The sequence below is a fragment of the Pithys albifrons genome, chromosome 8 (assembly GCF_047495875.1).
Source record: "Pithys albifrons albifrons isolate INPA30051 chromosome 8, PitAlb_v1, whole genome shotgun sequence".
Classification (NCBI taxonomy): Eukaryota; Metazoa; Chordata; class Aves; order Passeriformes; family Thamnophilidae; genus Pithys; species Pithys albifrons.
Genome location: NC_092465.1, coordinates 33,524,217 through 33,550,727, shown reverse-complemented (window position 1 = coordinate 33,550,727; position 26,511 = coordinate 33,524,217).

The window sequence follows — 26,511 nt, the reverse complement described above, 5'->3', positions numbered from 1 at the left end:
ACTATGAAGGACAAAATAAAAAAAAAAAAAAACCAAACAGGATGGCTATTACTGACTGAATGGAAACTGGCATCTTGATTTCAGTGGCAGCAACTTGACCTCTTTTCAGTTTCACTCCTTCCAGTGAAATATGTTGGAAACTTGCTGCAAACAGGGATAGCTGAACCATCCATTCATAGAATCATAGAATTGACTGGGTTGGAAAAGACCTCCAAGATCATCAAGTCCAACCCTTGCTCCAACTCCAGTCCCTTTACTAAACCATGGCACTCAGTGTCACATGCAATCTCAGTTTAAAAACCTCCAGCAATGGTGAATCCACCACCTCTCTGGGCAGGCCATTCCAATGCCTGATTACTCTCTCTGGAAAGAATTTCTTTCAGATATTCAACTTAAATTTCCCCTGGCAGAGCTTGAGCCTGTGCCCCCTTGTCCTGTTGCTGAGTGCCTGGGAGAAGAGATCAACCCCCACCTGCCATTAACTTCCCTTCAGGTAGTTCTAGGCAGTGATGAGGTCACCCCTGAGCCTCCTTTCTCCATACTAAACAACCCCAGCTCCCTCAGCCTCTCCCCATAGGGCTTGTGCTCCAGTCCCTTCACCAGCCTTGTTGCTCTTCTCTGGACCCGTTCCAGCACCTCAATATCCTTTCTGAACTGAGGGGCCCAGAACTGAACACAACACTCAAGGTGTGGCCTCACCAACACAGAGTACAGGGGAAGGATCACTGCCCTGGTCCTGCTGGCCACACTATTTTTGATACAGACCAGGATTCCATTGGCCTTCTTGGCCACCTGGGCACACTGTTGGCTCATATTGAGCTTCCTGTCAATTAGTACCCCCAGGTCCCTTTCTGCCTGGCTGCTCTCCAGCCACTCTGTTCCCAGCCTGTGGTGTTGTATGGGGTTGTTGTGGCCAAAGTGCAGGACCCAGCACTTGGCCTTATTGAACTTCATCCCATTGGAATCAGCCCATGTCTCAAGTCTATCCAGATCCCTCTGCAGAGCCCTCCTGCCTTCCAACAGGTCGACACTCCCTCCCAAGAAGAGATTTTTCTTTCTTGTAAAAAACCTGAACAACTGGCTTTTCTATTTTCTTTTTCAGTGGTAGTAAAGGATGCATTTGGATTGCTTTAAAGACCCTGTCTGACATCACTATCCTGTGAGGCATTGGCTGTGGTTGGAGACAAGGTCATCCTACAGAGAAACTCAATGGTGTAATTCATTTTGGCCAGTCTATACTTCCTAATACCAACTGCGTCCATGACTACCCCACCAATGAATTCAGCCAACACAGCAGACTAGAACGTACCACATGGATTCTGATTAAAATAAAAGGACAGTTCATCTGCTATACAGCTCACTTTGGAAAACAATGGTACTACACGAAGCAAGCCACGTGGTGTCCCTGTGCCTCTTTTTGTGAGCAACACTCAGCCAGTAGCCTCAGCACAACTGGTGTGCTCTGGAGGAGAAAGCACTTGTTTGGCAGAAGGACCAATGCAGCCTTCAGAAATGCAATGCAATATGGAAGCATTCAAAACATAATTCCATCTTTCAACAGGTACACAAATTTTAACAGAAACTATAGAATCACTGCTCCACTTAACCTTTAAAACAACTATAAAAAGGTATTGACCTTGCGTCACACAGACCCACTTTGTAGTCCTTGCATGTTTTAACAAGGAACAAAAGACTAGAGGTAAAATTTAATCATTGACACACTACAAGGAGCAGAAAAGAAGTTCAGAAAATTAGATACAATAAAAAACTCTCATATGGAGGCTGCAAGTAACAGCAATCCAGACTGGATATGCTCATGTTAGGAAGGAAAGATTACTAGAAAGGAGGATAAAAATTAGGAGTGATGAGTTTCCCGCCTCTCCAAAGTTTCTCTGCTCTTGTTTGAAGGCTTATGTTGAAATTAAAGTTCATAAGAAGCTTTAGCTCAGATTGCCATCCTCAAGTGATGTGCTTTGCATGAAAATGCTATAATTACACTGTGAAAAAGCCCATACAGTGCCCAGAGCCACATCTGCTTTGTTAGTACCTGGTTTGGTTTTTATTTCAGTAACTTTGCCATGAAGGGGCCCAACACAAAAGTTGTTATCCCTATTACACAGTAGAGGTGCTCCAAGAAGGTTTGACAGTACAGGCACAACAGCAAAACTTCTAAAATGCAACTTTAGCCTGCATTTCCCAGCTGGCAACTTCAACCAATTGACTTGTATCCAACAGAGAATCATAGAAACAAAAGGAAAAAAAGAAAGCAGAACCATTTATATCTTTTCCTCTTCTCCCCTGCCTTGTTACTCCTAAATCGTAGTTCTCAAGTGTTTAAAGTGAATTGCAAGAGCTCCTAATTTGAACTGCAGAGCACAGCAGCCATAGAATCTACCTGTGCTCTTTCCTTATTACAGTTCCCTGCTTTTAAATGAATATACTAACAAATCTGAGTAAGGGTCTTGTGCTTCCCTACAGGGACATTTGGCTGTGTCCTTCTTCATTTTAATTAGCTGCACAGACCTCTTTGTGCTCGCTTAGTATAGGCACAGAGACAACACCAGCAATGAGAAAACAAGCCAGTAGCAAGAGGTCTTGACTCTCCTCCCTCTCTCTCTCTCCTTTTCCTCCCTCCAAAAGCCATCTAAAATCATTGAATCATTTATCAGTCTTTACAGTTCATTTATCAGTTCATTACATCAGCAACTAAAGAAAATAAATCTGCATTTTGTGTGATTTTGACCAGCTTTTAAGGAAAAAAAGAGGAAAAAAACCCAACAGCCCATGAGTTTTTAAGATGTTTGATTTTACTCAACATGTCATTTTGTCCTTCTCCTCCAAACACTAATGCTCACCAAAGTCACTCATGTACTCCAAGAGACCTATAGGACAACACACAATATCCTGAATCCTAGCGGTTAATATTCTGAAGTGCCTCCTCATACCATAATGCATTCTTGAAGCTAATGATTCCATAGGTCATAAAATACAGAACCTACTCAACTCAGAGGTCAATAGATGCTTTTGTAGCCACATTTTTGCCACATCACACAGTACATATCCATTTTGTTCACCCTGCCATGAAGTGACAACCACCCCTCTGAATCTGTCATTACCACAAAACGTGAAGATCAAAGAGATGAACCAAGCTGCTGTAAAATGTCCTTGAATTTACTATCACAGGCAGAGAGGGGTGTGTGCATAGGCATGCGTATTTTTCATGGGGAAGAGAGGCTGTTTTATCCCCTCTATCAAGGTTATATTAAGCCACCATACATTTGTTGGATAAACAAAAAAAATTAACACTTTCGGACACAGTACCATAAAATAATAGTATTGAAGTGATCAAATTCCACTAGGTTCAATATCTGTGACTTTTTAGAGATCGCCCTCTTGACACAAATGCCAGCTACTTTCTCATCCAATCCAAGAAGGACTCTAAGGAACATTTTACTCTCCCCTTTGAGAGGAGTTTTACTGCAGGCAACAACTTCTGTCTTGAAAAACTAAGTCATTTGCTGCACCTTTCTGTCTTTGCTTTTTGAGAAATTACTACTCAGCTCCAGGTACCCAGGAGGAACAGTTTGATTTCCCTTCAATTACCGCTATTAAAAGGTTAGTAGTGGCACACAGGAGATTGGTACATATAAAACAGACTTGGTATCAGATGATTAGCCCACTGCTAGGGCCATGTGAGGCCACTTATCCAGGTAGCTTGTCACGGAGTTTGCATTTTCTGTTTGAAGTAGCACAGAGCCAGTGCCTGGAGTCATTTCCCAGTGCCTAGCAGCCTAAAGACAAAGCTTCATCAAAGAGTTGCCTTTCACAGAGCACTACAAGAAATTCAGTAGGATTAGGAGAGAGACAGCAAACCTGTGGGAGAGTTACTGCCATTATATTTCTCACATACATTACATACACAAGGCTGACATCTTCTGGCAAGCTGGAGTTTGACGTCTTCAGTGTTGCTGACATGGTTTGGGGCTGGAAGAAAGCTACACCTGAGACAGCAGCGTACCAGTATCCCAGCATAGAGACACTGACCACTACTGAGACTTAACAGAGACCAAAAGACAGAATTGACAACAGGTTACATTTCAAGTGATCAACAGTTTATAGTGAGATACTCAACTGCAAATGAGTAATCTGATTTACTCTGGAAGTGCAAAATAAATCATAACCTCCCAAGCAGCCAAGTACCACAACATTGTCACACATGTTCTGTCCCCACCCATCAGCCCTGAGTACTTTAGTATAACCCTATTTGAGTGGGGGTTTAACCCATATTTTACTCTTATAAATTCTTTATTCTAATTAAATATCTCTGTAAACATTTAACTTGGGAGAATCCAGGATCTCTCAGGTTTCCCTTGATTTCTGTCTGAGGGTCCAGGTGTAATTGGGGCAAAATGCGTCAAGTCTTTATTTAGAGTTGTGGGGTTGAAGTAACGTATATCAAAAGATCTTTATTCAAGTGTAAGTGTGTATGTGAAGCAGAGCTTCAGGAATCACATTCTCACATATCTCCAATCATTCAAGGGCCACCTTCATTCATACTCTCATGCATACTGGTTGAGGATTTTGTTTGTTGTACCTTTTAGCTGCGGGTCAAGCAGTTAGCAACAATCATGTACCAACCTCCTCAAAGATTCATATAGAAGTCACAGTGGATGCTGTCATATTTTAGGCACTTAGAAAAAATTGGAAGTGACTGTTGATCAGGCAAAGGCCATGTCTTCCAGGAGCCTAAATAGGACTATAAGAGTCAGGCTACAGAGAAGGCAATTTCATCTTCTCACAATGACATTTTTCCCAAGCAGCATAAGCATTTAATAGCAGCATTTCTAAAAATAGAGTAATACAGGACTGCATGAAAAAGATTTTTCAGGATATTGGTAATTGGATGCAAAGCATTAGATCATGAATGATTCAAACATAATCCAGCACAGTACTGACCTTTAGCTATTACAATTAGAAAGCCTAGGAAAATAAGCTGATGATCTCATTCCAGTCTTTAGCAAGAAGGTATCAATTTCACAAAAGCACAGACACATTTGGAATTAATTGCCACTCTTGTTGTCAATCACCATGGAGTTCATGGATAATGTGAGTCTTCAGTCTACTCAGACACTGTCTAGACTATTTAAAAGGTACATTTTTCTACTTTAAAACAACTACAAAATATAAGCCAACCACAGACACAGACAGCAGGGCTAAATACTTCAGTATTTCTCCTTAAGATAAGCAGAGGCAGAGTCTCTTCACCCAATGAACACAATTATTTGACTCATAGTTCTGCAAGTTGTGTTGTGGAGCTGGTGTTTGTTTTGCTTGTTTAAGGGGCCAAGGGTAACTTAAGGAAGTAATCTGGCAAACATATCACCCACTCTTGTTTCCAGACACAAAGAGAGAGAAAAATCAGAAAGAACAATGCCAGTATTCAAACTACTTTCATCCCTCAAAATTCATGTCATCACTAGGGCACTAAATCATTATTTTGGAATGCAAGGAATTTCTATCCATCTCATTACTACTTTCAGTCATAACAAAACAGCAACACCATCCCCTTCTGTTGCAGGAGTTAAAAGTGCCCAGAAGCACTTTTGTACTTTGCTTTTCAGTTCTCTGACATTTAGCATGTTTTGATTTCTTGCTGGACCTAGGGTGGAGATGGAAAGTCCTCAAAGAAGAGAGAAATCAGGGGTCTAGAAACTTAAAAATACAAATCAGTACTGTGCATTTATTGTCTCATGCTATCCTTTATATAATCATGGCAAACTTATCACCATTTAAGGTGGCCTATCTCACAGAAACTGACCCCAAATGCAAGGCTTACAGAGCTTACAATCAACACAACTGTTGTTTTATAAAGTTTTTGGGTTATATTTTAAGGCTCTGAATCACCAATGACAAAAACAACTCTAAGTTACTATAAACAATTAAGCCTGGCCTGTCTATCAGTCATAATTATAATTTATTTTGTGAATATATACATGAAAGCAGTAAGAAACAATATTTTCGTAATGAGTCATAAGGATCTTTTGGTCTTGACTTTGCCTCAGTCAAGAGCAGCTAAGCACTTACTAATGCTCTGCTCCTTCAGCTCTGGCCTATCCTCATTTGTCCTTAAATCAGACACATCTCCAAAGAAAGTCTGACAGATTATATGTTTAGGTTAACTCATTAGTATCATCTGTACAAACAGCTTGTGTGTCTGCTTTTAATGATCAGAAGAAAATACCATTCTACTTCAAAGATGCATCACGTAATTATCTGCATTTCTGGATTCCATCTATAAACTAATTATTTGTTTGGTGCTCTATTGGTGCTATGCTACATGGGGGAAATTAGTTTCTCTGTACTAACTTCTTTGCCCCTTTGATGGGAGACTTCCATTTATTTATTTTTTTTTTTTTTAAGTACACAGAGCGTGCTTGTTTGGAGAGGTTTTGGTACTTCCATGTACTTAAAAGCCATTTTAAAATGTTCCCATCTAAAGACATGTCATACAATGATTGTGGGATTTTAAAGATTAAAGAACATCCATTTGAACTATTCATTTCTGATACTACTCCACTTTTTTTGACTTTGCTTTTTTCTTTCAGCTGTAGCTTCCTTTAAAATTAGACCTAATTCCATTAGAGGGAGAGGGAACAGCTATTTCAACATTAAAATTTCCTCAGTATTGACAGTGTTCTCATTATTGTTAAAACAAAAAACACAAGATGCAGTATTTTCCCTTTTCCCATCACTCATGACATCCAGTAATCCCTTAAACATTCCTCTGTCCATTCAAAAGACCCTTGCAGGCCACAGGGACATCTTTCACTGCTCCTAACTCCAGGATGCCTTTGTGTGTTCCAAATACTCCCAAATATTTAATGTTTTTTGCAGGACTTCTGGGCCCTTCCAAGTTCCAAGTTCCAAATTGGTATTTAAAGTTGATTTCACTTGCTTTAGTATGGAGACTTTTCCAATTCACACATCAATGTGTGCATGTCTCCAACCTCTATTAAAAACAGAGGAATCCAATAAGCTTAAAATAAGCAGACACCAAACCACAAAACATTGTGTGTCCCACACCTCCAGAAAGTTTCATCGTTTCATTATTTCCTTTCACAAAAAGGACAGAAGGTAGTACTGGAACTCTCTTGAACTGTAAAAGAACAAATCTCTAATTCCTTCACACCTACAGACTGTACCAACACAAATCATAGCTCAGGTCGTCACTCATGTCAGTAAATACAGGATCACACAAATCAAACACTTTTAAAAGACATTTGTTTTTTGTGCAAGTCTGTATGCACATGTAAGGGTGAATCAGAGCTTTTGTGTTCCTAGTATGAGACTAAAAATTCCTTTTAAAATTTAACAGTTAACACAAAATATAGAAAAAGTTAAGGCAGGGACAATGAAATACCCTTTCACCTTGAAGTTAACATAGATTTACAAGCAATTTTATTACACATGTAGAAACTAGAGAGGATGGTCCATATTTACTACCCTTGAGGAAAAAATACACACACAGACAACTGAAAAACACTCCTAGAAATTTCTGATGGCTCAAGAGGCCCAGTTGAGAGCACCACTGAATTCAGACTAGCCTGAAGGGAACCACCACAGTTTGAGTGAATTTGTGAAGTAAACCCAAGTCTATTGGACCAGCATTAAACTTCATCAGCTTCAGATGGACACTTGTTGCTGTGCTTGTCAGTACTGAGGGAGGTGACTGGCATACACAAACTTCTCAGGTATCCAAATTAAATTCTCAGTTAAAACATGAGTTAAAACCCTTTGCTAGGAGTCAAATGAAAAAGTATCACTTGAGCTCAAAAGACTTCTTAAGCACATCATGTTCCTTTCCACACTTCCCTTGAACAGCTGCACTCTTTAAGGTCCATTTCTATATTCATGTCTAATTTACACCCACATCCACTCACTTGACCTTTCTTGCAAGTACAGACAGGTGAACACAGCATGACAAAGTCACTGTAGAAGCTGTGGGATTGTGTACATTTACATATACATTTTCCAGCAAGATACCCAATAATTCCTTTTACTAGCAGGAACCTAACAACCACATCACCTGTATAATATGTGTGCCCATTACACAGTTTCTATTTATGCATGCACACATACAAACAGCCTGGAGAAAAATAAAGAGGAGGGTAGGGCAGAGTCAAGAAGCATAGAATTTTGGTTTCATTTTTGAGAAAGTGATAGGAAATGCCTGGACCACATAGCTCCTTGACAAAAAATTATTCCACCTTCCCATAGGTGCTCTTTAAAGCACATGTTTGTAAAGCAGTGAAGCACGTTTATGGGCTGTGCATGACCTGCTCCAGTTTAGTTTTTGTCTCATTGAAATTGTAGAGTAACGCCATTGAAAAATCATTAACACAGTAGCAGCTGCAAGACTGATGGACCTACAACCAGCCCTTGCCATTCTGTAGAGCTGTAAATTGTGAACTGCTTTCTACATTTCAGTTTTATCTTCTCTGCACTTACAGTACATAACATCACTGAGTTGTCCTCAGTTATCAGTGTCATCTTTGCCTTTCTTCCAAAACATAATGAGAACATTATTCCTGCTCCACCTGTACCTGCTTAAAGCAATGTTGCTCCTCAGCAAATTTCTTAAAATTGTTTGCAGATTGATCTCCACTGGTCTTGTCTTTGTTCTAAATTAATAAAATTCGTAGCAGGAGGTTTACGTAACTTTCAATGCTCAAGAGCAGCAATTGGCTACTGCAGCATCTTCCATCCTGTCCATCTCCCCTCCTTGCTCTTAGCAACGCCCCTCTGCAGGTATAACCTGCTCCTACACCCAGCAGAGAAGGCTACAATTCAGTTAAGCAACAGCTACCCAAGGTAGAAATTAGACAAAAAGCTACGGTTGGGTCCATGTGTTAGGGAACTTGGTCTTCTTGCCAATGACTTACTGTACTCTACAACATCCACTATACCACAGACCTCCTTCAGCTGTTTTCAAATGCACAGTCTCACATTTAACTACTGGCCATCAGGCACACTTTCTCCAGGAATCCCTTGAACATGAGTAAGCTGGCTTATCAAAGCTACAAAGATGGCATAAATGATCTCGGCCAGCACTGTGCCCTAAAGGCTCCTGCAGGAAAAGACCAGTTCAGCAGTGAGATAATCTTACTTCTAACACATTATTTGGAAACATCTGTTTACATCAACAGGGAGATAACCCTTAGTTAGCTACACCAAAAATCTTCACTTCATCTCATTCCTTGTTTTCAGTTTTTCTTGTTAGTGTTTTTCTAACAGCTCTATTGGTGGGGAAAACACTCATCTTCCAGAAATACAAGACTAATATTTCAAATTACACTCACACTTTCCTTCAACAAAATTGCTCTATATTCAGTATGGCAGAAGAAATTCTGATGGATTTGAAATGAAAATCACTACCTGCAGTAAGTGTACTAAGAAAACACTGGTGCTAGGAGAGGCTAAAACTCCCCCAAAATGGAGGACATCACTATTCAGAGACATATAATATCTTGATTTCACTCAAGTCTTCCCCAGTCCTACCAGATGTATTTCAAGCACTACAGTACAAGATGCTACTTAAATGTGAACATTCCAATGCATTACTAATTGCTTAAGCTGTGACTGAATTTCAATCACAATTGAATCTGACAGTTTTCAAACCTTAATTTTCTCACTAATATTTCCATAGAGAAATATCAATTATGCTGGAATCTACTATATCTATCCCAAAGGCAAACAGAAACTAAGTTCCAACCAACTTGGAACTGCAGTAAAGAAAAACACTTGAAATAGTTTAAGCAACCACAGATTACCTTCAGGACTTCTATACAAGCATTCCCACTTCGATCATTCAGTGAAGTATATTAATTCTAGACCTCTGGAAAAATGTACTAATTAAAATACCTGCCATCACACTCACCAGGTTTCTCATGTTCTGTGACTGTTTCCCTAACTGCAGCACAAGGAAGAGTTGGCATCCTTAATTTACAAGCTGGAAGGAAACTTTGAAGATGTTATTTGCCACTGGCAATACTGGCTGTTCAATTGGCCCTCTTCATATCTCCTTCCTTCTTCAACACCTTTCCCCACACAGGAAAAAGAATTACCTAAGTACTCTTCAAAGAAGAGAGAACAAATCATAAACACTTCACAGAAGGAAGTCTGAACAACTTAAACCATTCTTTGCAAGTTTTGTAAAAGCTATTTGATGCAATTCTCTATATTGATCACTATGTTTTTCATAGGCCACAGGAAACTGCTGCATTTATCCCTCCATATCTGAAGCCCAGCAGAGGGGTTCTGCTCTCTGCCAACATCTCCGGGAGCAACAGACTCTGAAGCACTATTTTAAAGGAAGAAAGGCAACCACCTGCATAGCATATGCTGTTTTGCCTTTGTATTTTATAATCAAGACTTGCATTCTTCTTTCTAATGATAAATTCAAAGTGTGTGTATATATATCCACATAAGAAGGATATGTAACTAAAGAGTACCAGTTTCAGCCCCACAAAGCCACTGAAATTTTATTTGATCTCACAAAAGAAAAAAAAAAACCAAAACAATGAGACATGACCATTTTCTTCTCTCCAGGATACAGATCCCTTTACAGATTTGGCACATACAGTTACAGTAAGAGGACAACGTGGAGCAATTCTGCCAGTGGAGCAAATTTTAAAAACTGGAACTAAGAAGCTTTATTCCAAAATCAATTCTCCTCTGATTCACAAAAGGTCTGCCTGCTACCTTGCTATGCCAACACCATCTGGGCACCTCTGCTCGGGTATCTTCACTTTCTCCCAACAGAACAACAGCATGTTGAGCTTGAGTAAAAGAAGCCCACAGCCCTTATCTCTTTGCTATCAATTCTGTAACATGTACTGGCCTCATTAAATAAATTAATAAAACCCCACTAACCACAAGCAGTTTCAAGATACATTTATGAATCTCTCCTACTTTTAGGAAAAAATGCCATTAACTCAGCACGGCTTTAAATCAAGATAAAGTTCTTGCAATAGCACAGTGTATCTCTTTGTTAATGACAGCCCCACTACTTTCCAAAGTCTGGGAAAGTCCTTCTTCTGAGCAGAATGTGCTGTTGGCCAAATAATCAATAGTGTTGTGCTCCAGAACACTGCAGGACTAACACTGAACCAGGGACCTTTAAAGTACCCAGAAACCAGCAGCTTGCAGTTGGCTTCTCTAATAGACAGTTCTCTGAAGAACCTTGGCTCCCAATTCCTAGACCTGTCCAGAGAGCCAGTCTCATACAGCCTGGGACCTACATATCAGAACCAAAGGACTAAGTGGCACTGCTCAAATCCTGCTGCATTTGCTCAAATATAATAAAATTTCCCAAGGCAACTTGACCTTGTGTCAGCTTTGGGCTGACTCAAAAACCAGGGAAAACTGGAATTCACAAGTATTTCAACAATTAAGCTTTCCTCTGGAGTATTACCCACCATATAAATCATAGAATACAGAACATTTTCATAACTTAAAAAAAAAACAAAACAAAAACCAAAAAAAACAAACCAGCCACTAATAAAAGGACTTTAATACTTTCATAAAGTATTTACCAGCTCAGTGAATAAAATGGTCCAGGTTTCTCTCAAAGGAAGGTGGGAAATAGTAGCCACAGTCCCCTGTGTCTCATTTTGTCTTGAAGAATAAATGATGGGGGTGTCATGACAAGTATATATCAAAAGAAAGCCTGTAATGGACTGTGAGGTTAAAGGGTCACATATCAAATGCCAACTGGTCAGTAACTTTTTGTGACTTTTAAAAACTGAACTCAGGGACACCAGGCAAAAAGAGAATCTGAGAATTGTGGCTATAGTGTCTCATTTCTAACACATAAAACTTATTTTGATGGCTGTAACTAGCAATAAACATTCCTAAGTGCATGCATTTGTAGTGCTTAGGTTTGTTATGTTAGTGATTTCAAGTGACTGCAAAAGAGCTTCTGCTTTGCAAGGACAGTAGGTGAGCAAAACTTTATTAAAGGCCACAAACAGTGGAAGGGGAGAAACTGAAAAAACACTGGCTAGTAATAACAGTTCAGTTTATGCACTTGTGTATGCAGGCAAAACCAAGTCAACACAAGCTGAATAAACAATTTAAGAGCAGAATTAAGCAAAACTTAAAAATCTATCATTTAACTTAAAAGACAAATTTTATATGCATATTATTCTGAGCATATCAGAAGAATGAAAATAATTGAATGTTGAATGGGGAGAAGAAGAGTCCATAGCATTGACTGAAGATTATTTTTCCCCTTCTTAAAACAATGAAAAATAACCTCTTCAATTAAAACAATTATTTTCTTTAAGACTCCTAAATTGCACTAAATAACACTTCTGAAACTGCACCATGATAAACCTGATTAAAAGAACTTGGGACAGAAATACCCATGAGCACAATTTGACTGATCTTCACAGAGATTCCTGTTTCAAAATTTTGTTCATATTGACTATACAGACATATCTATTTGAAGATCCTACTTAAACCTTTAGTACAAATTCTTCTACTTTTCAAGTTTTTTTTTTAATGAGCAACTAAGAATTTAATAAAGCCATTCATTTTATTATAGCAGCTAGAAAGTCATTTGGTTGCTATGCATTTCCTATGCAGCTTGGACATGCATATGTATGCCTAGACATAGACATCTGTATATTCACATTTAGACTATAAATATTTAAACATACATCCACAGTTATATATGTAAGCACACAATTAAAACCCCACAGCCATGTTATATGTCTGCCAATGTATTTTCATGTGGTCTAACAGTGTTCAGCCCATTCTGGGGTTTACTGCTCTTTTAGAGCAACAGGCTGTAAAACGGTTGAAATTTTTTCTCCAGGAGCAATATCATGTTTCCAGGATGTCATTTCTTGAATACATTTTCTAGGTCTTTTGTAACAACAGGTATCCACATGCAGAAGGAAAGATAAACCAGATCAGGGCCTATCCATAGGGTTCAAAATAACACACCATACATGGATACCTGAGTGACTGGCAAATTGCTGCCCTCTTACCAACCAGTATTAAAAGGACATTTCTGGATAGAACTATCAGAAAGGCTCAAGCAGCATTGTTACATGCACATTTCACACTTGGCTTGCTATAGGAACTAACAAAAATAATACTGTTGATGCACCAATATAAATAGGAAAGACTAAGTACTCTTTCCAAAAAAGTATTCTCAAATGATACCATGAGCCTCCTGAAATCTTGGAGACAATACATTACTTAAAAACCTTACAGATCAGGTAACACAAAATTTTGCATCAATCTCAGTTTTCCATCTTAGTATATTCCCTTTGTTGTGACAGGTTATTTATACAGAGCAGGGTAGCCATCAGAATTTCTGTCTTGCAAAACAATGACTTTAATTAACATAACTAATACAACAAACCATTTTCTAAAGTTCTACTTAAGAGAAAAGAGTAAGTTTCCCTCCCAAAGAGAGTAGCTTGAGGGCATTGAGAGGATTTCTGGGACTCAGGGGATAGGGCCAGGGGGAGATTGCTTGTTTATTTTTAAATTTTGTGGACCTAGATCACCAGCTACCAAGAACTGACAGAAGTGTCATCTGTCTCATCTGAACAGCTCTCATTCCATTTTTGGCTTCTCTTGAGACAAGCAACAGTACTTGTCACTGCTAAAGGGAAAAGTACTGCCTGGTATATCTGAAAGCACAGTCTCAGAATGGAAAAGCAACTAGTTTAGTATTTCAAATAATAACACTTTTTTCTGCCTTTAATAATGCTTAAAATACTTTCTCCTTTTCAATGTTTACAATAAAGCTTAGGAATGAAACACATTAATTCTAGATGTTCAAGTATTTCTCTCTTCTAACTCAAGCCATAAAACCCCACAACTTTCTATTTACTCCAATAAGTCTCAGTTTTCAGTGTGAGAAGCCACTTTCTCAACAAACAGATGACAGAAGAGTCAACATTACCAAAGACAGTTAAGAGAGTGAGCTGTCAAACTACCTTCTCTCACCTGACAACATGCAGTATCCCACCAGTATGTATCTAGTTCTTCCATTCAGAGAAGACCCAGGATTGGATCTGGTAGGTCTACAAAGGTCTATGGCACAGCTTTCGCTTACATCTGTCACACAATGTAGATGGAACATATTGTCTTGTTCTTACTTCCTCACATTCCCTGGGCTCAGCAAGGATTGGGCAGCCTCACAGACTTCCTAGGGGTCATTCCTCATGGTTCAAATGGCACCAAAGGCAACACATACCAAGTAGGCTGCAAACAAGGGCATGTGCACCAGAATGGAGCATGAACACACCCTGATGGGACACTTGTGCCACCAACGCTCCCCGCACACGGATGAAGCTGAAGCTGCAGTGCCCCTTCCCACCATGGAAGGGCCACACTCAGTCAGTGCAGGGTGGGCATGGTCTGAACTGCAGATGTGCTTCAATGAGACTGTGGCAAGTGAAGGAACCTTTGCTAAGGTTCCACCATTGCCATACATTTTCCTCTTCATTAAACACCAACTGTTACTCCCAGGAACAAAGACATACAATTGAACCTATTTTTAACTGTCACAAAGAGAGAAACAGTTAATAAAAGCTTAGAACAGATACAGTTACAAAATATTTTTTTCCTATCAGGCTTGTGCTGAAAGCAAGAGGAAGGTTACAATACAACTCTCAGTAGCAAAAGAGCACTCTCAATATCGGACTGGCTTAATAAAATTATTGCATTAAAAGAAATTTATAATACAGAGAAATCACCTATATTTAATAATTTGACAACAAGTATCCAAGTGCAAATTTTTTTTTGCATGTGACTAAATTTCATGCACCCTTACTACGTACAAAAAGCCTGGTGAAATGAGGTGCTAACATTTTCTAGCAAATCAGATGACATCACAGAACAGGTTTCTTTTTGTTGCTTGTGAAAAGAACATGCTCTTGGTGCAATTGATTTCACACATAAAAGGCAATGGTTTGAAAAACCGATGCTGCTATTTTTGGCCAGTTAGTAGAAACCCATTTCTAAAGCTGATAGCAGCTCTGACAATTAATTACAACTAAACATCAAGCATGTCAAATCCTTGTGAAATCCCTAGACATGAATCAGAATGACTCCTGAGGGCCTCCATAGAGTTCAGAGGAACTAGTCCCTCTTTTTTCAAACCATCTTTCAGTGTGCCTGAGCTGCAAAGATTATCAGCATGAATATTTTATGGTATACAATAAAGGTAAACAGAGCCAGGAGATCTACAATCTCCTGAGTTTGTGTACAACAGACTTGCCACTGGTGAATAACTGCTCAGCTAGGTACCTATTACAGCCAGGTGAACAGTGGGGAAAGACATTCACAAACAAGACTAAAATATATTGCAGCGGAAATTGCAATTATACCCATCCACATCTGCAAAATTCATTTTCCACAACCGTGCTAAGCATTTTATAAAGGTGTCTTATGAATTTGTGCAGCAGCAGTACAGGCATACAAACACATTAAGGATAAAAAACCAAACAACAACAACACGGGGAGCTCACAGCCCCAAAGACATAACCTGGCCATGACTGCCCCAAAGGCAGATGATTACATCGTGTGTAGTCTCCTCTCCTTCAACAGGCCCAGCTAATTAACACATCTGAACAGTAACTGCAGAATTTGCATAAGAAATTGATTGCAAAAGTTTGCTGTTATAGAATCATTTTGCCAAAATATTAACTGTAATAGGTTGGCACAGTAATAACTTGAAGTTTTCCACAATACCACAAAGTACTGATTCTTCTGGAAAAAATAATAGTGAATTCTGATGCACTTCAGAGGCTTCTTGGAAAGAGACTGCAAACAACACTAAGTCCTTTTGAATTGGCCATCTCCAGGTTTCCTAAGACTGAAAAAGAACGTTTGAAATGTGTTTGGACTCTGATTAAATGCAGCAATCAATGCAGTAAAAACATATTAGAAAAGCTGTTAAGTAGACAAACTGTAACAGTATTTACTTATTTTTCTTCCATCCCTCCTTCCTTGAGTCAGGCATTTATGAAAAAAATACCTTAAGAAACTTGTGCCTACTTCTACGAAGGCATAATGACTTTTTGACACTATGATAATTCAAGTGAGTATGAAAAATACAAGATAAAATAGAAAATCTAGGTTCTGAAAGGAGACATTAACCAAGTCAAGTCAAACTTTTAAAAATAAAACACTTGAGAAATGAGTCACCCACCCCCAGAACAAATGCAAGAGGAGGGGCAATTTGTTCACTTCTAGTTTTGTATTCTTCCCTCCCTATTTATTTTAAATGCTAGCCCTGCTTTCTTAGCTACTGCTAAGACATTGGCATTTTCCAGCCAGCCAGTGGAACAAATAACTCCAGTTTACAAGCCTTTAGCAGCAGGCTAAGTTCTCTTTCTCTGCTTTACCCAGCAGCACACCTTCTGAAGAAACACTACATTCACAGCCACAAAGCAGGCCACAGCTGTACACTGCATTTTACATCTGAGAGTCAACTTTGTGACTCTTTAGTACTGGTGGGAGGAGCTACCCCACTCATGGCAAGTTAACAGGCATATTTCTACTCCTTAGGAGAAAGGGGAAAAGGCATAGGATGGCTTGCTCATTTCTGACAGCTCAGAAGTTGTAGGGAAAGACAAGAGAGAAAAAGCTGGTCCAGCAATATTTTTAGGTCAGCATGTGGCTCCATCAGTGCCCAATTCCAGGCTGCCAACAGAACTTTTAAAGCCATGGTGGCACATTAAGCATTAGTTCATTCCTAGCACTACATCATTATATTATTCTGGGATAGTGGCTTATTAGGTTTTCTAACACTTTGCACTAAAGAGTTTAAATTATGCTTTTGAAGAATAACTAAAGTACACTTGACTCTAAAACATGAATGGAACAGGCATAAGCGCTAAGCTACACACCTGCTATACAGGAGGGGAAAAAAACACATCTAAAGTGTGCACATACAAATGCCCCATTCCCCTCCCTCAAACAAACCAGAAGCTCTGGCTCACTCCCAGTTCATTGAAATGGGCCTAAAATATCCATGAGATAGAACTCAGTGTTTGCATGGAAGAGACTGGTAGCTACAGGAGCTGTTTCCAACAAAGAACAGCAATCTTCATGCCTTGCTGATTCAGGACCCCGCAGTCCTGTGTAAAATCTGCAATGGTGAACTTTTATTTTCCTCTCCCCATCCTAGAGCCACCCACCATTTAATCAGAGCTCTGATACAACAAGTATCTGTGCCAAAAAGAGAAGCTAATTCTGGAATAATCTTTCGTTGACAAGTTTATATAATACAAAGCCAGCCCTGAAACAGAAAACACCTGATAAGCCAGAAAATTAGTTTCATTTCCTTAGGTGTCATTTCCACAGCTAAGCAAATGTTTCTAGCAGAAATTATGAAGTGATAAATTTTGGCAACTGCTCGAAGTGTTCATCAGCTTTGCAAGCAAACCCACAGCCTATTGGAAGACACTCTAACAGAGATTAGGCAGTGAAAATAAATAACCTGTCTTTACATGCCGGATGGTATTTACAACAGAGTGCATAGTCTGCCTGAAAGTTTGTAACACTTCTGCTGAAACAGAAGACTGCAGATTGAAGGAGGAAGTAGTTCCAAGCAATAAAGGTAACATAATAAGGATATATACTGAAGTCTGATCACTAGGTACAAAATGAAAAATATAACAGTCAGTTTAAGCTGTTTTAAATTGCCTCATTTAACAGATTGCCACATGAAACTGTTGCCACTACACCAAGTAAACAAACATATCACACCTGATATGCACTGTGCTTGGGAGATAGCAATTACAGATGGATTAAAGGATAACCAGCTAAATAGTTTACATCCAAGTACCACACTATGCTATTCCATTTTAAAAATACTGTTAAAAAAAAATCCTGGATACAAAATATAAATACTCCACATTAAGAAACTTTATAAAAATAATCAAAACCCCAAGCACTTATTTTTCTGACCACAGAAAAGTTTCTCAAATTAGGACTTTCTCTCTTCCTACTGCCACACTTTTTTCCACACTGGAATCAAAATTCAATGCCCAGACAAGAGATGAGATTAAAAATAAAACAGAAGACACTGAAAACTGCCTCTTATATTTATGCAATTTGAAAGTACATAACTGTTAAGCAGCAGATGATGTTTTGGCCCAGGATTCAAAAAACCAAAACAGAACAACACGGTGTATTTTACTGCTAACAAAAATGCAAGTCAGAAAAATCAACGGCAAGAAGAGTGAAGATTCTGTTGCATTTTGGGGCACTTCCTTAGAGTCAAAGCTGCTTTAACTGCTGTGCTTTCCCACCCTGATGCTGGATTGATATCATCAGTGTCTCCTTTGAGAGAGTTGTATCTTTCTCTGCAATCATATTTTTTATATATAAATTAAAAGAGAGGAAAAAAATCAGTTTTTAAGAATGTTAAAAGCCAAGACAGCCCACTTTAGATCAATTCTTTACAGGAGAATATCAGAAGGGAAATATGCTCATTTTATAAATACTTTCTGCATCTTGGTTTTAGCCTTAACAGAGTGGTTGGTACTTTCCCCAAAGATACCACAATGGAACAGTAAGCTTTATCTACAACTTGAAATACTCCATAAACAAAGACCAATATTTTAATTGAAAGTAACCTGAGTGACTAAAGCAATTGTAAATACAAAAACTTTGTGCTGCCTTTGTTGTTGTTTGCTATTCTTCACCAAAACACCATCTATCCTCATTTTAAAGACCCACAAAGTGCCCGATACTCAAAGAACAGCTATTGATCCATGGAGAGGATCAAGGTTACTGTAATCAAATTTCAGTGTCCCATAGTAAATTTTTCAGTTTATCTTGTCATTCCTAATTGATAGCCCTTCATCTCCAAGATATATCTTCTTCTCTTTTACCTCTTGTCCAAATACACTACAGGAATGTGGAAGCCTGTGAAAGTCCAAGGAGAGATTGGACTGTTTCTTAGAAGCACAATCCATTGAGATGTACTGTATTGGCATAAACTGCCTCAGAAAGTCACTGAGCTACAGGAATTGGACACTGTTACAATACTTGGGAATTATCACACTTTTTTTGGTGTTACACTTTTCCTTAAGTATTTGGTGCCGTTCACTGCCAAGGACAGGACAGTGTTTGAGGTGGAGTCTGGATCTGACCCAGCAGGACACTGATGTTTATTAGTGTTACATTAAAGCATGTCCAGTCTATGTCAACAGGGAGAAATACAAGATGGAAGGATTTGTTTACTCAGATAGAAGTTCATGAGCTTCCAAGGAGAACCAAAACTAACACATTCAATACAATGCAACATGCTGCCAGCTAACCATCAGATAACAGCCAATCCACTGCAGTCTGTCCAAGAGAGATCATACAAAACACCAAATTCCAAGTACCTGCAGGATGTAGCATTTCATTTCTCCAGCATAAACAGTATTTTTAAGAAAGGCAACTAAAGGAAGGAGATGCTCACCATCTCATCCACCTCCCTGTTGCTGGGGAGCACATCAGGACTCCAAACCCAAGATCCACTACCCATCCCTCTTTAAACTTGGGTGGGTTTTAGTACAATAAACATTAAAATGTGTCCTGTGAGATAGCAAATTAATTTGCTTATTCTTGATCAACAGTCAGTTGTAGATATTACCTTTATTTTGCCCATCAGGAAAGTCTTGGAAGAGTTTTTAGGCAAGAATACATATTCAGGCACATTTCCTAAATGACTCCCTGTGCTCTTTTAATAGGAGACAAATGTGAGGTTCAGAGAACTTGTGACGTTTGTAGGTGTAGGAGGACTATCATTTGATGGGAGGCTTTTTCCAGGAAGAGAGGTTTTAGTTCTGTATAAATTCAGTTACAAGAAAACATTCCTTCATATGGTTTTAGAATAAGAAAATGTCTTTATGCAAAGAACAAATGCTCTTAACCTCAAGAAGAAAAAACTGGTCATAAATATGAGCCAATTTAAGTAAAACACCATCAAAAAACTATCATTACAAGTGAAAGATGAGCCCCAAGCTTTTTTCACCAGTTAATGTTTTACTTCCTACACTATCATAACATACACCATGCATTCTTCAGCCAAACGTCTGCCAAACAGCAACCCACAGAAAAAGAGCCACTCAAAAAGCAAATACACAATTGTATCATTTATATCTAGTTTTGTTAAAAAATACAGGCAATATCAAAGGCTTTCTTCAACTCAGGATACATATGCACAATGAAGAACTCTGGCACGTGTTTATTTGCAGGAATAAAACCCACAAATAATCCCTAACCAACAGTATAAGTGGGCATATAAAAACCTAACATTTACTGAGTATCCTGGCCATAAACCTGCTCAAGAAAGACAGCAAGAAAAACCTCATACCTGTATAGCAACCTAAACACAAAAGCATTAAAAATATACCACACAGACTTAATATCACAACAACTAAGACAAAAAAAATAATCTCTGCCATGAGTCTTCTACAGAAGCTCACACATTTTGATTTGCCCTGTTTTATGAACCATGTCTTCCTAAAGAAGCATTTCCAGGCCCTTACTTCAAACCCACTGTTTTTGATAGGTCAGCTGCAATAATTTGCTCCATAAAACAACAAAAGCCATATGAAATTTTACTCAGCCCCAGATCCAAAAAGTTCAGGTATTGTTTCCTTACACTCATTTATGCAGCTCTTCTCCCACGAAGCATAGAGATGGCAGAGCTGAAGCACCTCTGAAACCTTCTGCTGTTCTGAAGGCACTTGTTTCAACTGCAGATGTTTCCATTTTATGACCAAAACAACTTAATTGCTTATTGGCTGTGCCTCTTTTGTTTCAACATGAGGTTTCCCTGAGCAACACTTCCTCCAAATTTTAGCCCTGTGGGCTACAAATAGAGAATGAATATGCATAGTATTTCTATATTTAGATAAATATTTATAATTTGTATAATAAAATTATAAATTTTAGCACTGTAGGGCCTACGATGAAGTGGACAATGAGTAGAAAGGCAGGACAAGCATGGTTTGGAAAAGTTTCCCTCAAACACAAAGATCTCACCAAAAAAATAGAAGTTTCTAAAAAACTTGATAGAAACACTTTGTATAATTAGCTATACGTGCTCCATTACATTAAGTGACAAATGGATGTTAAAAACCCTTTTTTTTATCTTTACAAAGACTAATTGTAGACAGAAAAAATCAACATCATATGTGTCATATAAAAGGGGGGAGACACAGAAATGCAAAGATTTTTAGTCTCACCTGTATTAATACAAAGATAACAGCTGTAAGCATCCTCGGAACAATCAAAGCTTTATGAACCCAACACTGCCTGACAACACTGGACAGAACACAGGCCGGAAAGATTTTTGACCTTCCTGTGAGGACCACACTTAAGCTAGGGAGAACTTAATAGCAATAAGTGCCTCCAGAGAATCAGAGCCTTATGTTTCCCAACACTGCCTAATGACATGGATAGCACAATGGTTGGAAGGGTTTCTGACCTCTGATATGAGACCACACTTAATAGCAAGAAAAGAACTTTCTCTATAACAGCTCCCGAAAATAACATTTATGTGACAATGACCATATGGGTTACTTGGTCGGTGATAACATTTAGCTGCAAGATTGTACAAAATACCCCCAAAGACACTGGCACAAAACACATTTTACAGGCAACTCCAGCACTATACCCCTCCCATGACAAACCTAACTAACAGAGGATTACTAAACAGAAACACAGCAGTTCAACACCACATGTAAACACACTCAGTAACCCAAAAGAAAACCACAGGAAAAATATAGCCGTGTCCCACTAACATGTATACACCCAGTGAGCTATAACAAGTTATAATTAGTAAGGCATAGGAAAATAAAGTAAGAATTTGGTTACTTACCCCTGCAATGTCCAATGGAATGGGGGAGACAGGGTAGCTCCTAGGTTGCCCTCCCAGAGGTGGAAGTTTTTCTCCCCAATTTTGGTTTATACTTTATCTCTTTTTATATTGTTTTTTTCCTTCAAGGTGGTTTGTGTGACTAAAGTCAATACTTTAGGGAGTGATAGACAGATGCCTGAGGGGTGGCTCCTTGGGTCTTCTGCAGGGTGCCAAAGGGTGGAACGAAGAAAGCCATGCTAATTCAATAACATTCCATTCTTCAGTAACACCATCACTTATCAGCATCCCTCCAGGGGAGCTGAGGTGTTTCCCTCAAGACCTTATCTATCAGCGGATTGTAAATAGCCCACCGATACGGTGGAGAGGTTTCTGCTTCCAGGAGTCAGGCTAGGAAAGCGGCAAGCAGGGCTCCCCTAGGATCAGGCCCCTTAGAAGCAAGGTCGGCTTCTCCCGCCCCCGGCCCGGCAACCGCCCCAAATGGAACAAGTCCGCACTTGCCAGGAGTCCACGAGGAAAAGCCAAGTTTAATGCCGCGCGCTCGTTTATAAGGAGAGCATGGGAATTCTCCGGATGTAGGCGGGGAAGAGGGGTGGAGACGGGGCGGAGTAACGCACTTCATTGGGCGCATGCAAACGAAGGGAAGGAGGGAGGGGAGGAGCGGCAAAAGGACCAATAGGGGAATGAGATGGGCGGGGAAAGTCTACCGTAGGGCTTCCGGCACTCCGAGGCAGGGACAGCCCCCGCCCGGGCTCCAGCGGCGCCTCGTGGGTGGCCCCGCCGGCAACCACCCCCATGGCCGGGTCGGGCCAGGACAGGGGGCTGCGACCCGGAGGGTTTTGTGGGAAGAGGGAACTTGGATAAGGAACGACTAAGGGAAAAATCACCAGGGTAGCCACATTAAGGGTATAACATTTAGACTGGGGAAGCATCAATATAGGGTGTGAGCTTATTAGAGTCCTTATAAATCTCTCGCAGAGCTTCCATATTCAGGGAGCCGGGTTCCTGGACTTCGGCGTCCTCATCTATCCATCTCTTGTAGTATTTTTGCCACTGTATAAACCCTGGGTCTCCTTCGACACTTATCACAGCCATCACCCCACAATATGGAAACACAAAATGTTTGTGGAAGACAGAAACCTTTTGGGGATCCTAAAGGTAGCAGCACAATTACTAAATGGCCTCATCAAGAGTCAGCTGCCAAAAGTACCTGGGGAAGCACCAAGGGTGTTGCTCATGGAAGCCAGGACACAGGGGTGTCCCTCCCAGGCATAATATGTAGTATGCAGACATCAGTCTGTTACACTCAAATGAGACTTTCAACTTAAACAATTCTGTTGACCTTTGCTAAATCTGCAACTCATGTGAAACTTTTATTTTGTATTACACGAAACATTTCTTGTGAATCGGTATTAAACAAATCCTTACAAGTCCTTACTTCTCTACAAGTTGACCCTCAGTAAAGGTAAATGGAATATACAATAGACAATATAGACTCTCCGTGAAAGGGATGGAAGGGCAATTTGTCCTTCCTCCTCAAAGGATTGATGGGGATGACCTGGAAAATATCATGGATTTGCAGATCAGGGCAATTTACAACAGCTCCTACTTTTTTGCCAAGAAACAGGGAGTTCCAATGAACTAGTTCAACAGTTCAAAGAAGGTCTCACCTGCCAAGAAAAGCTTCTGGAACACCAACTGGAAATGCTGGGAGCAGGGAGGCCACATGACATCAGCCACTGCAGATTTTCAGGTGCCTCTGGCATGACTAGTTCAGCATGGCCACAATCCACAGTCTTTTTTCCATAGATATTCTCTTTAGGTACAAATCCAGACATGATGATGAAGGGGCTAATTCTCTACTGTATTTAGAATAAATCAGGGAACTTCAGTGTGTTAATGGCTCATGTGCTCCCTCCACTTGAAACAGCACCTACAAGACCTTGACAGAGAATTTCCTTGAACCATCAGGTGGTCTAACTACAAAAATCTTCAAATATTGACCTTTCTAATGTATTTTCTTATCATCCTACACTTGTGAGATCTGCATATACTGCAGTACCAGCTATCTGGTCTGAGCAGATTCTTCACTGTTCTTAGCTCACAGAGCTCATTCTCATCTCTCTCCATGTTCTTCTTCATAGAATGTTCAAATCAAAGGTTCTCATTTTTTTCTTCTTTCCCTCAATTGTCTTTAATTATGCTCCTTTTTTTTTCTTTGAAGTTAAGGGAAAGAGTCCTATTTCTTTTAATCAAGCTTTAGTCCAGCCTTTCTCTTCAAGTGTTGCACCTCACTGTATCTTCAAACACATTTTTCCATAGGGACAGGCATGCACTCAAATTAAAGATTAATAAAAAGGCAATTACTGTGGAATTATTAATTAAGAAGTAGGATAGCATATTTTAGTATCACTGAACTTCGATACACTAATCAAAATAACAACAGATATGCAAGTGTCTCAGATGTAAAATAGAAACATTTACATTAAACAAAGAGGAATAACTTCCTCAAATATTGGGTAAATATTCAGATACACTTTGAAATACAAAAATGTTTCCAAGGCTCCAAAACAAAGTTCAGTAAATTTCAACAAGCGAAATGAGAATTGAGATTATTTGTACCTTTTAAGCATGCAAAGCATCATAGTTTCTATTCTCATCTTGGTGTTTAAAAATAAGGCCACTGAAAGGAGAATTCCTACTGCTCCAGCCGTCAGTGCCTAGTTTTATGTGACTTGCCTGCTGGGGAATTACTCTTTTCACACTGCAAGTCTGAAATTACCATTCACTTTGACAGACGTGCTCCTGACTGCACCCTGATGATGTGTCCTCAGTCCAGCTCATGGCATTGGCAAGATAAATGTGTAAAGTGAGAATAGGGGCAAAACACTGATAAATGTTGCTTAGCTCAAAGAGATGCAATCACACCCTTTCAATACTACCTGATGTGTTTTTGACAATATTACGAGGCAATTAATGTCTGTATGTATTGACTGATGGAGGTGAATTATGAGAAGTTCCAGGAGGCAGCTGTCTGAACCAAGAGGTGCTGATAAATTACCCAACAATAATTCATTATTAAGACATTTAGGTCTACCTGTGTGCCACAAACTCAGAGAGACCAGTAGACAGAAAATTGTATAACTATTATTCAGACTAAACAGCTTGCAGCTACAGCTATAGCAGAGCATATGCACAAAGAACACCTCCTTAGAAAAACTACATTTGACAATTTGCTTCTGAGAACCAAGTGAGTTGAGTATGTCCATGCCATGTGATGGATGTATCAGCATATGCACCAGGATATGTAAAGTAAACAATACTGGCGGAGGAATATGGACACCACACACAGAAGAATGTGATCAAGTGAATGCCATTTATTTCACACTGCACACAGTTTATATAGGGTTAAAGCTACATTCTATTGGCTAAATTGAACCTCACACCATTTAACTGCAAATCCCCACTGGTTATAAAGCATATCTCACAAATCCAATGTTATATGAACTCATCCTAGATGTTTTCAGGAACATCTCCCGTGTGCTGTGAGAAACCTAAGGAGTTCTCATGAGAAACCTCCAGAGAGTTGCAAAGAACTCCTAGGGAGGGATCTCTTCCCTCTGCAGCAGCTGCAGCCTTGACCATTCTCAGCTGCTTTCAGTCTCACAGGGTCTTATATAGATCTTAATTGCTCACTCTTGATTTTTCTGTACCAACAGATATGCACCCCTACACTTCAATGCTCAGTAGTTCTCAGATCTACCCACTTCCTACATAGAACAGCCCACACACCCAAGGGTACAAGCAGGGAACCAGATTGCATAGCCTTAGGTTTGTATCCTATGCTGCTAAACTGAAGTAAATGGACATGGAAATATATAAAGCCCAAACTGACCTTTGGAAATAAAGATCCGCATGTTAATACTGATGTTAATTGACTAAATACAATTTAAAGAGATATCTGCCTGGGTATCCCATACAAATCTTTTTCCAGGAATGTACAATGTGTCTATAACACAGTATTTCTTTCTTTTTGCTCCTACAAATGACATCTTTATTGCTATCACCAAATTGTTGCCCCTTTTGTGGATTATTCCCTAAAGAGGCAAAGTATAAGAGCAATGGGCTGCTGCACAGCACCCAAGTTGAATTTTGACCTAACTATTTTACACAGGGAATTTATCATAGTGATGCTTCTCAGGAAATCACCATGGTTTAAATTTCACTGGCACTTCTCACTAACAAAACAGCACTTCTGTTTTAGCAGTGATTCTAAGATATAAAATTTCCATAGAACCTTTTCTTTCCTCTTGGTGTCAGAGAGTTTTCATCAATGTCTTTCTGTGTTAAAAATTAATTGGCTGACTGCCTCTAACAGACCCAATGTATTAGTTAAGGAGCACATGAACAACAGTCTTTCAGAAAGATTAGGACTTTCCTCCCAAAATCTTTGATGGCAGTTTCAGTTTGCTCTGAACCTCATTCCAGCTTTGACTTCTGAACTATTCCTTTAATCTACATTTAAATTCAGTTTATTTATGTTACTGCAATCTTATTTTTTGCCATTTTTGTAATCAGGTGTCCAAATACAAGAACTACAG